The sequence below is a fragment of the Myotis daubentonii genome, chromosome 17, assembly GCF_963259705.1.
Source record: "Myotis daubentonii chromosome 17, mMyoDau2.1, whole genome shotgun sequence".
NCBI lineage: Eukaryota > Metazoa > Chordata > Mammalia > Chiroptera > Vespertilionidae > Myotis > Myotis daubentonii.
In genome coordinates, this window is record NC_081856.1 from 42331209 (window position 1) to 42346025 (window position 14817).

General features: G+C 52.3%; 2 long non-coding RNA genes across 2 annotated transcripts; one reads left to right on the forward strand and one right to left on the reverse strand.

Moving 5' to 3' along the window:
* The first annotated feature begins 195 nt into the window (after nt 1–195).
* LOC132219666 (uncharacterized) lies at nt 196–5789 on the forward strand. The gene is made up of 3 exons (XR_009449560.1): nt 196–3633; nt 4576–4817; nt 5394–5789. It is a non-coding gene; the product is annotated as an uncharacterized LOC132219666 (long non-coding RNA).
* Nucleotides 5790–6317: 528 nt separating this feature from the next.
* LOC132219667 (uncharacterized) lies at nt 6318–14550 on the reverse strand. Its single transcript, XR_009449561.1, has 3 exons — nt 14431–14550; nt 7028–7157; nt 6318–6803 (listed from the first exon to the last, which is right to left on the reverse strand). It is a non-coding gene; the product is annotated as an uncharacterized LOC132219667 (long non-coding RNA).
* Nucleotides 14551–14817: the final 267 nt, after the last annotated feature.

Consider the following 14817-nt stretch of genomic DNA (forward strand, 5'->3'; position numbering starts at 1 on the left):
AGGTGTCGCTCAGTGGTTATATCATTGACCTGCACACCAGAGGGTTGTGGGTTCAATTCCTGGTCAAGAGCATGTTCCTGGGTTGCAGGTTCAATCCCCGACCCAAGTCTGGGTGCGTGCAGGAGGCAACCAATCAATGTGTCTCTCTCACATGGATGTTTCTCTCCCTCCCTCCCTCCCTCCCTCCCTCCCCACTCCCTTCCATTCTCTCTAGAAATCAATCGAAAAATATCCTCACTCCTCGTGTGAGGATAAAAATAAAACAAGTGGCAACACTGTACAGTGCTTATTAACTCATTCGATCTTTGCAAATTGCATTGTTATCCACGCCTCACAGGGAAACTAAGGCACCGGAGGTGGTTGGAATGACATGCCCAAGGTCACATAGCTGTAAGTGGCAGAGCTGGGACTTGAACTCAGGCAGTACAAGAACGGAAGGCTCTTCCTCTCCCCATCATGCTATGATGCCTGCCTCTGCTTAGTTGTGATGCAGTTGGCTTGAAGTAAGGACTAGCACTCTGTGCCTAACCACTGCGTCTATTGGAAGGAAAGTTCCTGGGGCTGCTGCTGACACAGTTATCCTTTATGAAGACCCCTGAGGAGGAACTTTTGCTCCTTGCAACCACAAACTGCATTTCTGCTGAGCTTTGCTTTCATCTTACGTGCTGTCTGAATTATGTCAGTGACCGGGTAGGGTTCCTCTTTCACATTCGGTGGTGAAAAGCTTCATGCCAAATTTGGGTTCTACCAGAAGCAGCTGTAGCGTAGGTCATCATGGTGATTTATGAGAACCTCATTCCTCGTTTATTTTATATCGTCATCTTTCGTTTTGTTTTCTTATTCTAAATGTTCACTTTCATTTATGCTGTTCTGTATTTCTTCAGCCCCCTTAGATTAGACAGTTATTAGTACGAATTGCTGGGATGACCACAACGATACCTATCAAGGTCTGGGCGCTGGCAGCAGGAGATACATTGACCTTTTGCAATTGGAAATGGTACCTTATTGCCTTCCATTCAAAATGCAATTATGGTTTCTGGCATACCTGCCATTGTCAGTTTACCTTATTTATGTCTCTCTTTGTTCCAGACAGGATTAAGTTCAGCTGAATCAGCAGGTATTACTCTAAACTCTGGAAATCAAATGTCTTGGGTTTTTCTGACATTCTGATGAGTCACTTGAGTGAAGCCTGATCTATGAACATAAACAAGTTCCTATAATAGAATTGTGGAGATGGAGGGGCATTAGAACTTACCGAGGGAGGGGGAAAGGCGGCCTCACTATTAAGAAAAGGGCAGAACAGCTATGTGAACCCAGACATGGTCTGTCACCTCACCTCTGCTGCACTGCCCACTACTCACAGGTCTCCCCGCCCACCCAGGGGTTATGCTAAATGTCATTTTAAAGTACAAATGGCTTGTGTTAGAGACATGAAAATATACTTTCTTGCCATTGTGTTCTGTGGACTTTAATGGTTAACCAAAGCACTGACCTGTTCCTTAAGCTGATACTGTCCTAAACCACAATGCCTCTTTCTAAGTCTAATCTCCATTTGTTTGTGAACAGGAAGATCACTACAAACCTATCATCTTCCCTTGATAAACATTAAAAAACATTTTTTTGTTTTTAATCCTCACCCGAGGATATTTCCCCCCATTGATTTTTAGAGAGAGGGGAAGGGACGGGGAGAGACAGAGAAACATCGATGTGAGAGAGACATATCGATTGGTTTCTCCTGCACCTGCCCCACTGGGGCCAGGGATCGAGCCTGCAACCAGGTAAGTGCCCTTGAGCAGAATCAAACCTGTGACCCTTCAGTCCAAGAGCCGACACCCTAACTACTGACCCAAACCGGCGAGGGTGACAAACATTTTAAGTGAGAAATCTTTTCACTTCTCAAAAAAAAAAAAAAAATCCACATTGAATAACACACTTCCCCGAGAAAGCACCCGACACTGGGAATGCTGAGAGGGAGCTAAGCAGAAGGTGCGCGAGTTCCCCTAGCAGGTGAGGTGTGACCACCTCTTCACCGCTCAGGCACTACCTTTCTGATTAGAACGAGGATTTCTTCAATCCCAGTGTCTGCTGCAGACCTCTAATTCACGTTAGGACCCTAGGTCCCGTCTATAGGGCCCTTGGTGAACGTAAGCCCTGGGTTAGGACATGCCTGGTGCTCGGGTGTGTCAGAGGTGTCTGTGGTGTTCATTGAGTTTCTCAGTATTCCCTGGGGGTCCTTTTTCACATCTTGGGAAGCGTTTGTGAAAGGAAATGAGAAATGTGGAGTATCGGAGAATGACCCACACTCAGGGCGACGCTGTCACTGTATCCGCTTAGGAATCTCTCACTGAGGAGCATTCAATAGGTTGTTCTCCCCTAGTACCCCCTCAATTTTGATTTGTTTATTATTTTTTCATGTCCAAATTAGTCTAAGGATCAATTTAATAATAAACTCTGACCCAGAGTACTTTCAACTGGAAATACGCAACTGTAAATCTCCTGAGATTTATTTTTAAATGGGTAATTTTATTTGCTGGAACCATTTCAAATAAATGTGTGTATATATTATCTTATGATTATATTTCAGAAAATTCAAATTATTTTACAGTGTCCATTTATGTTCTTTTAAAATTGTATGATATGCCTTCTGCACACATACCGAGTGCTTATGTGTTTTTGTATGTGTCATTAAACGAAATGCCTTCTGGAGGTTCAAGAAGAGTCACTAACCTAATTCTCTTGAATCCTCATGCTGTAAGTTGCAAGTACGTAGAAGGGAGGCATTGTAGAGTTAGTTATTTCTTCCTATAATGGGCTATGAGGTTATTTTCTGTCGCAATAAAATTAATATTCCCTCTCTTTGGGGATTAATTTCCAAATTCGAAGACTCTGGGTCAGAGTTAGCTGGACTGTTTCACTGAAATTTCAGCCCCTAAGAAACAAAAATAGGGTTTGAAGTAGTTTCTAGGTCACTGGCACAGAAATCTGGCAAAATGCTGTCGCTGCCTTTGGATAGTCCTAGTCAGTACAATTCCATCAGCACAGGCTGTTCTTTTGGCCTGTGATTCAAACGTAGGAGAAAATATAATATGGGGGTCCCCAAATTTGCTCTATAGTTTTCAGGTGTGGGTGATTCTTATTTTAGTAAATCCCCTGACTTCAGGGAGGGAAGACACATGTAATCAGATATAAGTTCTATATTTCACCTCCCTGAGCTGTTGACAGTTTTTGTTATTTTCATTTAAATTTCATTTTTGGGTCAGAATACTGAAAAGTGTGCAGACTTGGAGTGAATAGATCCGTGCTCTACTTAACGTGGACCGACCGTGGTAAAGTAATTTAAGCTTTCAGAACCTCTGTTTTGAAATAAGTACCCACCTCCTAGACTTATAAGGAATAAAACTAACTTACCTGAGTGCTGTGTGCATCGTGTGCCTGGCCCTGTACGGGCTGATGCTGTCATTATCCCCATAAAGAAAACAAGGCTTGAACAGTAAGTCCGCTTCCCGAGGGTGGGGAGTAGACCAGACCAAGAGCCAGCCCGGCTGTGGCGATGCTGTGGGCAGCCCGAGACACCCTGCCTCCCCCGCTGAGTCACCGCCTCTGAAAGTGCCTGGTACCTTACAGTGGCTCCGTGTAAGTTCTCCCTCTTGTTTCTTGGCAGAATACATGATGTGATTTATTGACATACTCTAGCTTTTTATGTGCGAATGGTTTAAACAGTATCACACAATTTCTGATTTGCTGAGGAAGCTTTAATAACTGCTTTATGAATTAGAACCCCTGTCCATGCGTCTTCCTTTTTTTTAAAAAAATATATTTTATTGATTTTTTTACAGAGCGGAGGGGAGAGGGATAGAGAGTTAGAAACATCAATGAGAGAGAAACATCAATCAGCTGCCTCTTGCACGCCCCCTACTGGGGATGTGCCCGCAACCAAGGTACATGCCCTTGACTGGAATTGAACCTGGGACCCTTGAGTCCGCAGGCCGACGCTCTATCTGCTGAGCCAAACCGGTCAGGGCTCCGTGCGTCTTCTTAGCAGTGGCCAGAGAGGGGCCCATAGGACCTCCCAGGCATCATCTCATCAGCTCTGAGGGCCCCTCCTCAGTAAAAGAACCCCTCAAGCCCAGAGCCCCCACAGTGCCAGGGAGAAGGAAAATGCTCAGGTCCATGACTGTGAGCTGCCCAACCTCACGCCACACTGAGAAGGGGAGGGTGCCTTTCTTAACCAGTGAAGCTTTAAAATGTCAAACACACACCCTGTACGACTCAAGAGGATGATTTCCATCGAGATCCCAGAGGAAAGACCCAGGTGTTGGTGGCCACAGTTACTAAGTTCTGTCAAAGGGGATTCCTCGAATGGAACTCCTCTGGAAGATAACAGAGCAAATGAGAATCATGGAAGCTTATATTTTCTTTCTAGTCAGGCTTTTCTGTTTAGGAAGCATGACACTTCTCTCTGGTGAGTTTTGCATCTGTGATTATGGTGGTGCTGTTAGATCCCCAGAGATAGAGTGACATCATCTTGCTTAATTACAGAATTTTTAAAAAATATATATTTTCTATTGATTTCAGAGAGGAAGGGAGAGGCAGAGAGAGATAGAAACATCAATGATGAGAATCACTGATTGGCTGCCTTCTGCACACCCTACACTGGGGATCAAGCCTGCAACCCGGGTATGTGGCCCGACTGGGAATCGAACCATGACCTCCTGGTTCATAGGTCGATGTTCAACCACTGAGCCATGCTGGCTGGGCCAGAAGTGTTTTCATGCCTGCGCTTAGAAATCCACTGTGCTTCCCATGATCTTTAACAGGTATGTGTTCATCATGTGGAATGGGAATACACCGGATCCTCCGTGACCAAACCTCCAGCCAGTCTGCAGTCCTCATTCTGGAAAGTGGCAGCCCCCGTCCCCAGCACCAAGGAGCTCTGCACTGTCTTCCGTTCCCTTTGACAAGCCCGCCCCTCCCAAGGCCTGCCCTGCCCTAGGCTTGAGCTGCAGTTGGAAGAGAGAGAGGCTTGGAAAGCAGGCAGTGACCTTGTTCTCTAGCCCTGCCTCTGAGAATCTATAAATAAAAGGGACCCGGAGCTCCCCCCCCCAAAATTATGATTCTTTTTGTACAACTTCTATTAAAAAGAAAGTCTTATTAGAGAGAAATCATTCCAGTTCCAGAGTTATATGGCCAAGCCCCCTTCTGCTGATCGGAATTCGGCATGTGGTTAATGGAGTCCTAATTACTCAGACTGTGGCGGGACTTGGGTTCCCTGGCTTTCCACTGCTCAAATAGCACTCCTCGCTGTAGAATAAATATAGCTGGTCAGTTTATTTCCCATGTCAGCCTTTTAAAATAGTTACGGGTATCTGTTGTTTCTGGATCATTTGATTTAGGAAAAAAACAAGTTGTAACAGAATCGACACCGTGCTTCCGAGGGATGCGATTAGATGACCCACCTCCAGCCCCTGAGGGGAAGTACTTGGCCTTCCTACCTCACCACGTACCAGGTTCACAAGAAAACAAAATGAACAAGGCACACCGCTCACAGACCCCTCTGTTTGTGAGTGGGAGCAGAATGGCTCGGTGGCTAAACACACGGGCCTGGGCATCAGACAGACCTGGCTTTGGAACTCAAGCCTACAATCATCGTGAAGCGGCCTGGGTACCCACCACCGGCCCTGGCCTCAGCGCAGGGCCTGGTAACTCTCAATTATTAGCATAATGATATGATTACTTCCCCTGTGGGCCAACCACCGTCTTGAATGGTGACAGCCTTCCCACCCCCCCACTCCCCCACCCCTGCTCCCCCAAAGACAGGACAGCTCCGGTTCTCCTGTAATCAGTCAGGCCTCGGGCACTGGCTGATTGGGTTCCCGGATGACTGGATGGCTTCCGCTCTTGTTGGAGCTTTCATTAAATAATACCTTAATTATTAGCTAAGAGGACATTGACCACAGTCCCTGCCAATCCCCCCCCCCGTCCCCCCTCCCAGCAGGAACCCGAGAACACTGGAGGCTACAGGACCCTTTAAGGCAGCGGTTCTCAACCTGTGGGTCGCGACCCCTTTGGGGGTCGAACGACCCTTTCACAGGGGTCACCTAAGACCATCGGAAAACACATACATAATTACATATTGTTTTTGTGATGAATCACTATGCTTTAATTATGTTCAGTTTGTAACAATGAAATTGGGGGTCACACACCATGAGGAACTGTATTAAAGGGTCGCGGCGTGAGGAAGGTTGAGAACCACCGCTTTAAGGACAGGCATTCCTTTCCCGGCCCGCACACTCTGGTTTGCCCCAGGGCATCGCTACAGGGTCACAGAGCTGGGAGTTTGTTCGCCCTCCCCACGTTTACAGAGGAGGAAACAGGCTCCGGAGCTTTGCACGCCCGACAGGCTGAATCCAGGCCATCTGCCCTGCGGGGCAGTGCTCTCCGCCGTCTCTGAGCATCAGAGGCCCAAAGGGAAGGGACACAGAAGGCAGTGTCCCTGACAGGTGGGCTGTCCCGGTCACAGCTGTGTCACGGAGCCGCACCGCCGGCTCCGCAGTTGGAGAGGAAGCACAGCGACCTCCTACCACGGCCTGCTGTCCAGTCCCCCTGCCGCCACCCAGCAGGCCGGCCCTCCCCAGCCCCTCCTCTGCGGGCAGGACGACCTCCACAGGCGAGTCACAGCCCTTAGCTCTAGAACAAAAGGCCGCGAAGGTGTCTGAAATGACTACTCCCTGCGGGTGACGTCATGCTGTTTTGTGAGTCTCCATGGACTGTGCGGATCCAGTTTCCGTTGTGAAGAACATGGGCTGGGGAGAAAGTTACTTCATTCGGAAAATTCCGAGAAGCCATAAATACAGTCTGCAGCTGATGCAGGCAGACAATGGCTTGGGGTGGGGTGGGGGGGAGAAGCCCCCCCAAGAGGAGGGAGGCCACCCCTTCACCCACCCACGCCGGGCAGCCCGCTCTCCCAGGCAGACGCGTGCTCCCAGGCAGCCACCCCCAGAGGCCACTCCGCGCAGAGACTCCATACCCCAGCGGCCAGTTGGCTGGGGACGTGTTTTCCCTGGTTCTCATCCTAAATTGCCTCCTGCACAGCCGGTCCCTGGTGCACCCGGCACCTGCCCCTCCTCAGTGGTTTGTTGACTGGTGTTTCTGAGTTGCTGTTAAAGAAAATTAAAAATAACATTTTGTTTTGTTTTCATTTCTCACTCACTTTCTAGCTTGCAATCTCTTGTAAATCCTTTCTGTTTTGTGTTCTTTTCGTTTTTCCCTACAGTCTGCACAGTGAGGAATGAGGGTGAAATTTCATTTTGCTTTTCATGAGAAGCTTAAGAGTGTAATTCCCAGTCCAGATCTTCAGCGAGTCAGGAAGGCGTAACCGCTGCCAGGAAAGAGGAGCACAGAGCTTAGATGTGGGGGCAAATTTTCAAGAGATGTTGCATCTCTCTGTCCACCTCTCTCTCTCTCTCTCTCTCTCTCTCTCTCTCTCTCTCTCTCTCTCTCTCTTATAATAAGAAAACAATATGGCAAGATTACGGACTTTTGGAAGACAGGAGAGAGTCTCCCTAACCCAGCCCCTCATTCCATTCTTATATCTTCCTAGAACCAGGTCCCTCAGACACAGCCCTCATTCTGTCTTCCCTGTACTCCCTGGCCTCCAGCTTTGCTGGGGAACTGCCGCCCCCCCATGTCCCTCCACAAGTCTGACCTCACAGCTCCACTGTGTCCCCAGGCTCTGTGAGCGGGCCCCTAGGAAGTCAACTGTCTCCTGCCAGCCCGGGTGGGGTCCCCGGGTGGTGCCCCCGGGCCCACTGACTGCCATGGGGCAGGAGAGAGCAAGTCTGAGCATCCCCAGGCAGGGAGGCGAGATATGAGAGACAGAGGTCCAGGTTAGAAACTCAGTGGGAAGAGACAGCCCAGGAGAGAGGCCCAGGACAGGCTCTGGAAGGGACTTAGGCCACTGCCACCCCCACTTCTGCCCGCTCCTCACCCCCCAATCCCTACACACAGAAACCTGTCGTCTGGCCTCCGGCCGGGGAACTCCAGGCCCACACTCCTGGGCCCGCAGGGCGTGGGGGTGGTGGAGAGAGCGGCTGTGACAAAGGTGACATATCCTGGGTGGCAGAAATGATCTCCAGGCATGTGTTTTGCAGAGGCCAGCAGCACGGTGTCTGCACGGATGTATGTATCTGCAGATGAATCAATCACACCCTGCCGTGCCCCCAGAAGCACTGTCACCATTGAAAGGAAGGTGGTAAGTTCCCTCTCATTCAGAGAATACCTCCCTCTTCTCAACAAGCTGCCCACGGGTTTCTCACCAAGACAGTCATTCATTGCACCGGGAAGGGAACTTGCCCTGTGGAAATTCCCACTTCCTCCTGAGAAGAGCCAGCGCTGTGTTGCCCTTGGTGAGTGAGAATTCCCCCTGGTCTCCCCGCCTCCAAGGGCAGCTTTTCCCTCTGGAAGCCTGCGTGGGTCTTATCCAGACGCTCTGTGCAAGTCTGCAAAATGCCCAGGGCAGACCTAGGGGCGAGGGGCGCACGCACAGTGACGGATGGATTGGAGCAGGTAGCACTGCGTCTCCCAGCCCAGCATCGCCTTCTGGTGGCACCATCTTGGTTTTCCTTTGGGCAGCAGCTCTTTCCCCCCTCTCTGTTCCTGTGCTTGCCCAGGGGCAGGGGCAGGGGCCCAGGCCTGGCTGAGCACAGCACACCTCTCTGGCCGCAGGGACGGACACACACAGCCCAAGCCGGGCCAGTCAGAGTCAAGTTTGGCGGGCACTGCCAGACTCGAGCCTAGGGCACAGCCTACCTGGGAATGGAGCTGATGCCGAGAAGAGGAGAGCTAAGAGATGGACAGAGTCCTGAAAGCGTCCTTGTTGCTTCTGGCCCCAGCTGCTCTTTTCAGTTACAGAACCAAGCTAACTTCCCAACTTCCTTCCTTCCTGTGGCTCTTCGGAAGCCTGTATTTTACTTGGGGGGCAAGTTTCCAAGGGAGGTATGACCTACAGCTTCGTGCCCAAAGCCCGTGGAACCCCCAATTTCACATAACCCAGAAAGGGGAAACATTACTGGGAGGTTTCTTTCACTATTCTTACAACCCTCATTCATTTGGTTAGAGGCTAAGGGGCAGGCTTGGGTGGAATCGGAGCCTTTAGTTAGACTTCTTGGTCATTGAGTGTTGAGGACTATGTCAGAGGATGATGCTACGATGAGTAAACCCTGGTTCCTGCCCTCCAGTCTGACACCCAATAAAAAGATGAGCACAGGATAAATAAATGCAACACAACCTGGGAAAGAGTGAGGGTAGAGGAAGCCGGGAGAAGGGGTACTTGGGGCGTGGAGAAGGGACGGTTGGCTGGCCCTAAAGATCGGGGAGGCTGAGCGGAGTAGGAGTCAGCGGTCGGCTGGGTGAAAGAAGGTGGAAGGGCACCCGTGGCCCACAGAACAGCAAAGGTGGAGGCAGAGAGCTGTGAACCGTCCTGGGGCTGTTAGGGGTCCGGTGGTGAGAAACGGAGCTGGAGGGCGAGGTGGGCAGGTGCAGGGACAGTTTGGAAACTCTCATCTCTGGCCCCTGAGCCCAACGTGGAGCCAGTGTGGGACCCTCTGAGGATTTTCAAGCAGGCCGCTAGGTGAAACGACACGCTTCCTCCGCCTGCTCACCATTTCACCTCAAAGGCAATAGTTCCCCAAACCTGGTCTGGGCCTGCACACTCCAGGCCACCACACGGCCCCAGCAGCAGCTCCTGCAGCTGAGACCAGCGGTCTGTCTGAGGACAATGGATGGCATTGGGCGCTAGTAATAGAAGCCCAGATAGCAGGGATTAAATGAAAAGCATGTGTATTCCCTCTGGACAGCAGCCCAGGGTTCACCTGGGGCCCCGGGGTCAAACGCCTGCACTCCTGGCATCTGAATCACACCCTAGACTGCAGGGCCCGCGGCACTGGCACCCCTGGGAACTTGTTAGAAACACAGGGTGGGGCCCACTCCAGACCTGCACCACAGTCCACATGATCACAGACCCCCAGGGGACTTACGTGAATACCTGTAGCTGAACGTGTTGCCTTATCATTCATCGCAGCAAAGGCCACTGAGCACCCTGAGGAACTGCGGGCCATCTCAGAAGAAGCTGTCTGAGCGGACCTGTAGGACTTGGGCTTTGGTTGGGTGCATTTGGGAAGAGTCCAGGAGAGGAGTTTGCTCTGGGTTGGGTCTGTCAGGAGAAGGGACAGTTCTATTGAGGCGGGACAGTAAGAGGCCGGGGAAATTCCCTGGCAGGTAGAACAGGGAAACGGAGACACAGCTCAACAAACTGGCCGAGCAACTTACAGCAGATGCAGAAGGTCAGCTCCCAGAGACAACATGAGGCCTCAGTCGTAGTCCAGCTCCAGGTTCAGAAACGCAGCAAAACCAGGTGGTGACGCCAGGACCAGCTGCAATGACTCACGACCCCCTGCCCTGGCGCTAACCAATCAGTGGAGACCAGGACCCTGAAAGGGCGCACCTGGAAAACCGAGGGATATTCTGCTGAAACTGTCCCCCGAGACCCCTCCCCTCACACTCTCTGCCTGCAAGAGAGAGAGAAAACCCTGCAGATGAATGACCCAGCACATGGTCTCCCTATGCGGGGACAGCCCCATTCCCTCCCTCCTCTTCTTCCTCCACAGGTACCCATCTCCTAAACTCCAAGGCCGTGGTTCTCAACCTTCTGGCCCTTTAAATACAGTTCCTCATGTTGTGACCCAACCATAAAATCATTTTCGTTGCTACTTCATAACTGTACTGTTGCTACTGTGATGAATCGTCATGTAAATATCTGATATGCAGGATGGTCTTAGGCGACCCCTGAGAAAGGGTCGTTCGACCGCCAAAGGGGTCGCGACCCACAGGTTGAGAACCGCTGCTCTAAGGGTTCCCACAAGACTTGCAACCAGGGGAGCAATGGGCAGTGGCAGCTCATCCTGGGCTAACCCTCGAACCTGTCTCCACGGCCTCCTTTAATCTGACTTCCCCGTGAGCCACAGCAGCCCAGACTGGGCTCTCCTGTGGTTTCCTCTATGCCCTTCCTTGCGTCACTGTCCCCAGCTCTAATAACCGTGCCTTCATGGTCACCGGCACTCGTGTGTGAAATCTTTCCTGCACGAAGTCAAGGACCCACACGCTACAGGCTGGCCCTTGGCAGACCCGCTCAGGGCCCGGTCCCCTGACAGGTGACACTGTGCCTGGATATCTTAGTAAATGTTATCCGTAGGGAGGGCAGCCCAGAGGGAGGCAAATGCTGCCATTGGTAGAGAAGCAGCTGTCACTCATACGAACCAGGAGAGGGAGGTGTTTTAGTGTTTTGGTTGTTTTGTCTTCCCTTGGACAACATGATGAAGTGGCCTGTTCCGACTCACTTCATCGCGTTGCAGAGTGGCCTTGTGGGATGTTAGTTGTTCTTCGAGATTGTTTATGTCCAAGGAGAGACCGTCCAGGCCAGCTTCTAGCAGGACCAAGGCCTCGCCGAGTGGCAGGCCAGGTGCCAGATGTCAGGGCTGCTTTTCCTCTCTCTCCATTAAAGACTGAGCGTTTTCATTGCGGTCCGTTCTTTAAGGTCGCCTCATGGTCCCATCCGTGTTCCGGGGCAGGACGGGGAGCAGGATGGAGAGCACGGGCCCCAGCTCTCTCTAAGTTTTTAGGAAGCCCCACCCAACTCCTTGCGTTTCTACCTCATCGGCTGTCCCTCGTTTCCAGAGAATTGGGAAATCTAGTCGTGGCTGGGCATGCTGCTGCCCTTCCCAAACTCAGGCACCTCCGGAAGGCAGGAGGAAAAACAGCCTGTCTCCAGAATGCCTGGGCTCTGGCTGGGGAAATTCCAGGCCCCGAAGGGTGTGGCAATCCTACCTTCTCCTCCTTATCAGCGTTTCATATTCCTGAGCCAGCGCTGGCCAGAACCTTTACAGTAAAGATTATGGGAGCCCGTCCTCAGGGTTGTTCTTGGGAGGTAGGAGTTGCTTCTCGTGTTTCCCATTCCTCTGGCTCAGGGAGCTGAGTGGTATAAACATACCAGGCAGCACTGCCCAGGCCACGGGCAGGAAAGGTGCTGGAGCAGGAAAGGAGGTGTCTCCGGGAAGAGTGGGTCTGTCTGTGAGAAGGTGCAGCCCCTCCTCAGGGAGGAGAAGCAGTAGGAAGGGGGACTGCTTAAAACCAGGCATCAGAGCTCCTAGGAAGCAAGCACGCCTTCCCTTTTATTCCTGGAACCAGCACCACAGGTGGGAACCCCAGAGGTCAGCAGCCTGTGCACACAGTAGGTCACGCTCATGCCCAATTCACAGGGACTCCCCTCCACCCTCACCTCCCACGAAACTACCATCTCAAGTAGAACTTCTCTCCCTTCGGAGTGTCACCCCCAAAGGGACCCCTGACCAGGGAAAGCGTGCGACCCTGCGAGGTTGGGCCTGGAGACTGGGAGGCGGCCATGCTTGAGGAGCCGGGCAAGGCTGGGTCCCGTCAGAGGCGGGGGATGGGGCCATCCCTATCTCGGGGCCAGTCTTTGCCCAGCCTGTCTAACCCTCTCCTCTCTGAGGTCCCGGCCTCAACCTAGTCCGCAGGGGTGGGAGGGAGCAGAAGGGGCAGTGCCTGCACTATCCCTGCCTCTCCGCAGCGTCCCCTACCTGGCTCAACCGATGAAAAAGCCATTGCCGTGTCCCTGGGGTGAGGTGCACATGGCTAACGAGCACGGCAAGGGCACTGCCAGCTTGGACTGTCAGCCCCCTCCCCGCAACCAGCTGGGAGGAGCAGGGAGACCCTGCTGAGGCACCAACGCCTCCCCAGGCCTGGACCCCATCATGGGACAGACACCCCAGTTCCAGGGGGACCAAAAGAGGCCCCCGTGGAGCCCCAGGTGCTGCAAAGCCGAGTCCAGTCATTGACTTTCTCCACTTTCTTTCCTGCCCCTGCCTTCTGTTCCCCAGATAAGCCCTGATCCACCCCGACTTGTCCTCCCCACCCCACCTCCTCCATGAAGTCACCCTGGACTTCTCCTCCTTGGTCTGTGGTTCTCCTCTGGGCTCTTGGGCACCTGTCTCTTCATCTCAGCACCGGGGCGGTGGTGGCAAGCAGACTTCGCAGGAGACAAAAGCATTGAGGGCCCACCTGCCCCTGTGTGACTTGGACAAGGAGCGTAACTTCTCTGTGCCGCATCCATAAGTGAGAACACTGGTGTCTGCCTGAGTGGCTCTTGGGAGGATGAACTGAAACCCTGTTTGCACTGAGCCCTGTCCAATGCTCGACAACACATCAGGCATACAGTAGGAGCTCAGTAAGTGCGCAGCGGTGAAAGGGGCTGGATCTCGTTCTTCGGTTGCCTCCCGTGGGTTATGCATCAGGGCATTTGTTCCCATTATTCTATGGATTTGTCTCACCGGCAGGACTGGAGAAGCACGAAGCTGGTCTCTCATTTCCTCCGAGCCTGAGCCGCCAAAGAGACAGCAGGCCAAGTTCACAGAACTCTTCTCACAAAAATGTTCACTTCTCATCCCCCTTCCCCTCACAGGCATCCCTAAAGCAAGAGCAGGCTGAGGCAACCCTCTGCCCCACGGACAGATTCCAGAAACACTCTCTGAAGATCTTCGAGGTCCCATGTGAACCATGGCAGTGACTGGGGCGCTATCAGAGTGGTGAGCGTCTGTAGCATGGGGTCATCGAGACCCTTCCCCATTGACCTCCAGGGCCTGGACCCGCCATTTTATGCACAAATGTCTTCCGTCATCCCCACCATGACCCCAGTCTACAGGTGAGCAAACCAAGGCTTGGCAAGGTTAAGTACCTTGTTCAAGGTCACACAGCTGGTAAATAGCCGACCCAAGAGGTCCCAGCCCAGCCCACACAAGCACTGGCCTAGCATCTGAGAACCCAGCTAGGAGCTAGGTGGGCTCTCCCCTGGGCCCTCAGCTTCTTCACTTTCTAAACGAGGAGGGGGTGGGGGAAAGGCCACCCTCCCACTGCCCCGGCAAGGGTTCTGGGTGGGGACAGGAAGGGACTAAAGAATGAAAAAAATTGTAATTGATAGCTAACCAGGGTCTCTCTTGCAGCAACATATATTTCCATTTCCCCTAAGTCGGGCAACTCCGGACATGAGAAAAGCACCCAGCTGGTTGAAGAGCGCTCTTTAACCCGTGACAAGTCTTTTGAATTTCTGAGAATTTTCTGGAAGTCACATGTCATTTTCACTTTCACCTATTAAAATCGAAGCTTGCATTCAGCAGTTAGAAAAGCTTTGGGCGCGGAGGCGGCCAGCAGCCCACACACAGGCTGGGTCTCGGGCCTGTGCCGGAGGTCATCGCTCTCGGGAAGCTGCAGGCTCAGGTTCAAACCGTGAAAGAAAGAAAGGCCGGGGGAAGGTCACACTGGACCAACCGAAAGTGCTCAACGCCTGTCACAATCTCCACTCACTGTGGGCCTGGGGGTGGGACGCAGCACATCCTGGAGGGAGATCCTGGGCTGGGTGGAGCCTGAGGCCTGGATGAGACCCCTCCACACACCTGCTTCCTCCTCCGGCGTCCCTCCCTGCCAGCTCTGCCAGGCGGAGGCCAAACCAGCCCTGGCCATGAGTCAGAGCAAGGACTCACCCGGGAGGGGCATCTGCTAAGCTCTCGGAACTCAATGCAAAAGCTGCTATTTTAATAGTCATATGTCCTTACAGGTCCCCCCAGTACCCTGGCTACCATGTCTGTGGCATCAATGTTAAGTTCACTGAATACAGAGGAGACCCTGTGCACAGGCCAGGCAGAGGGTCTGTGCTGTGTGTGTGTGTGTGTGTGTGTGCACATACATTTTTCA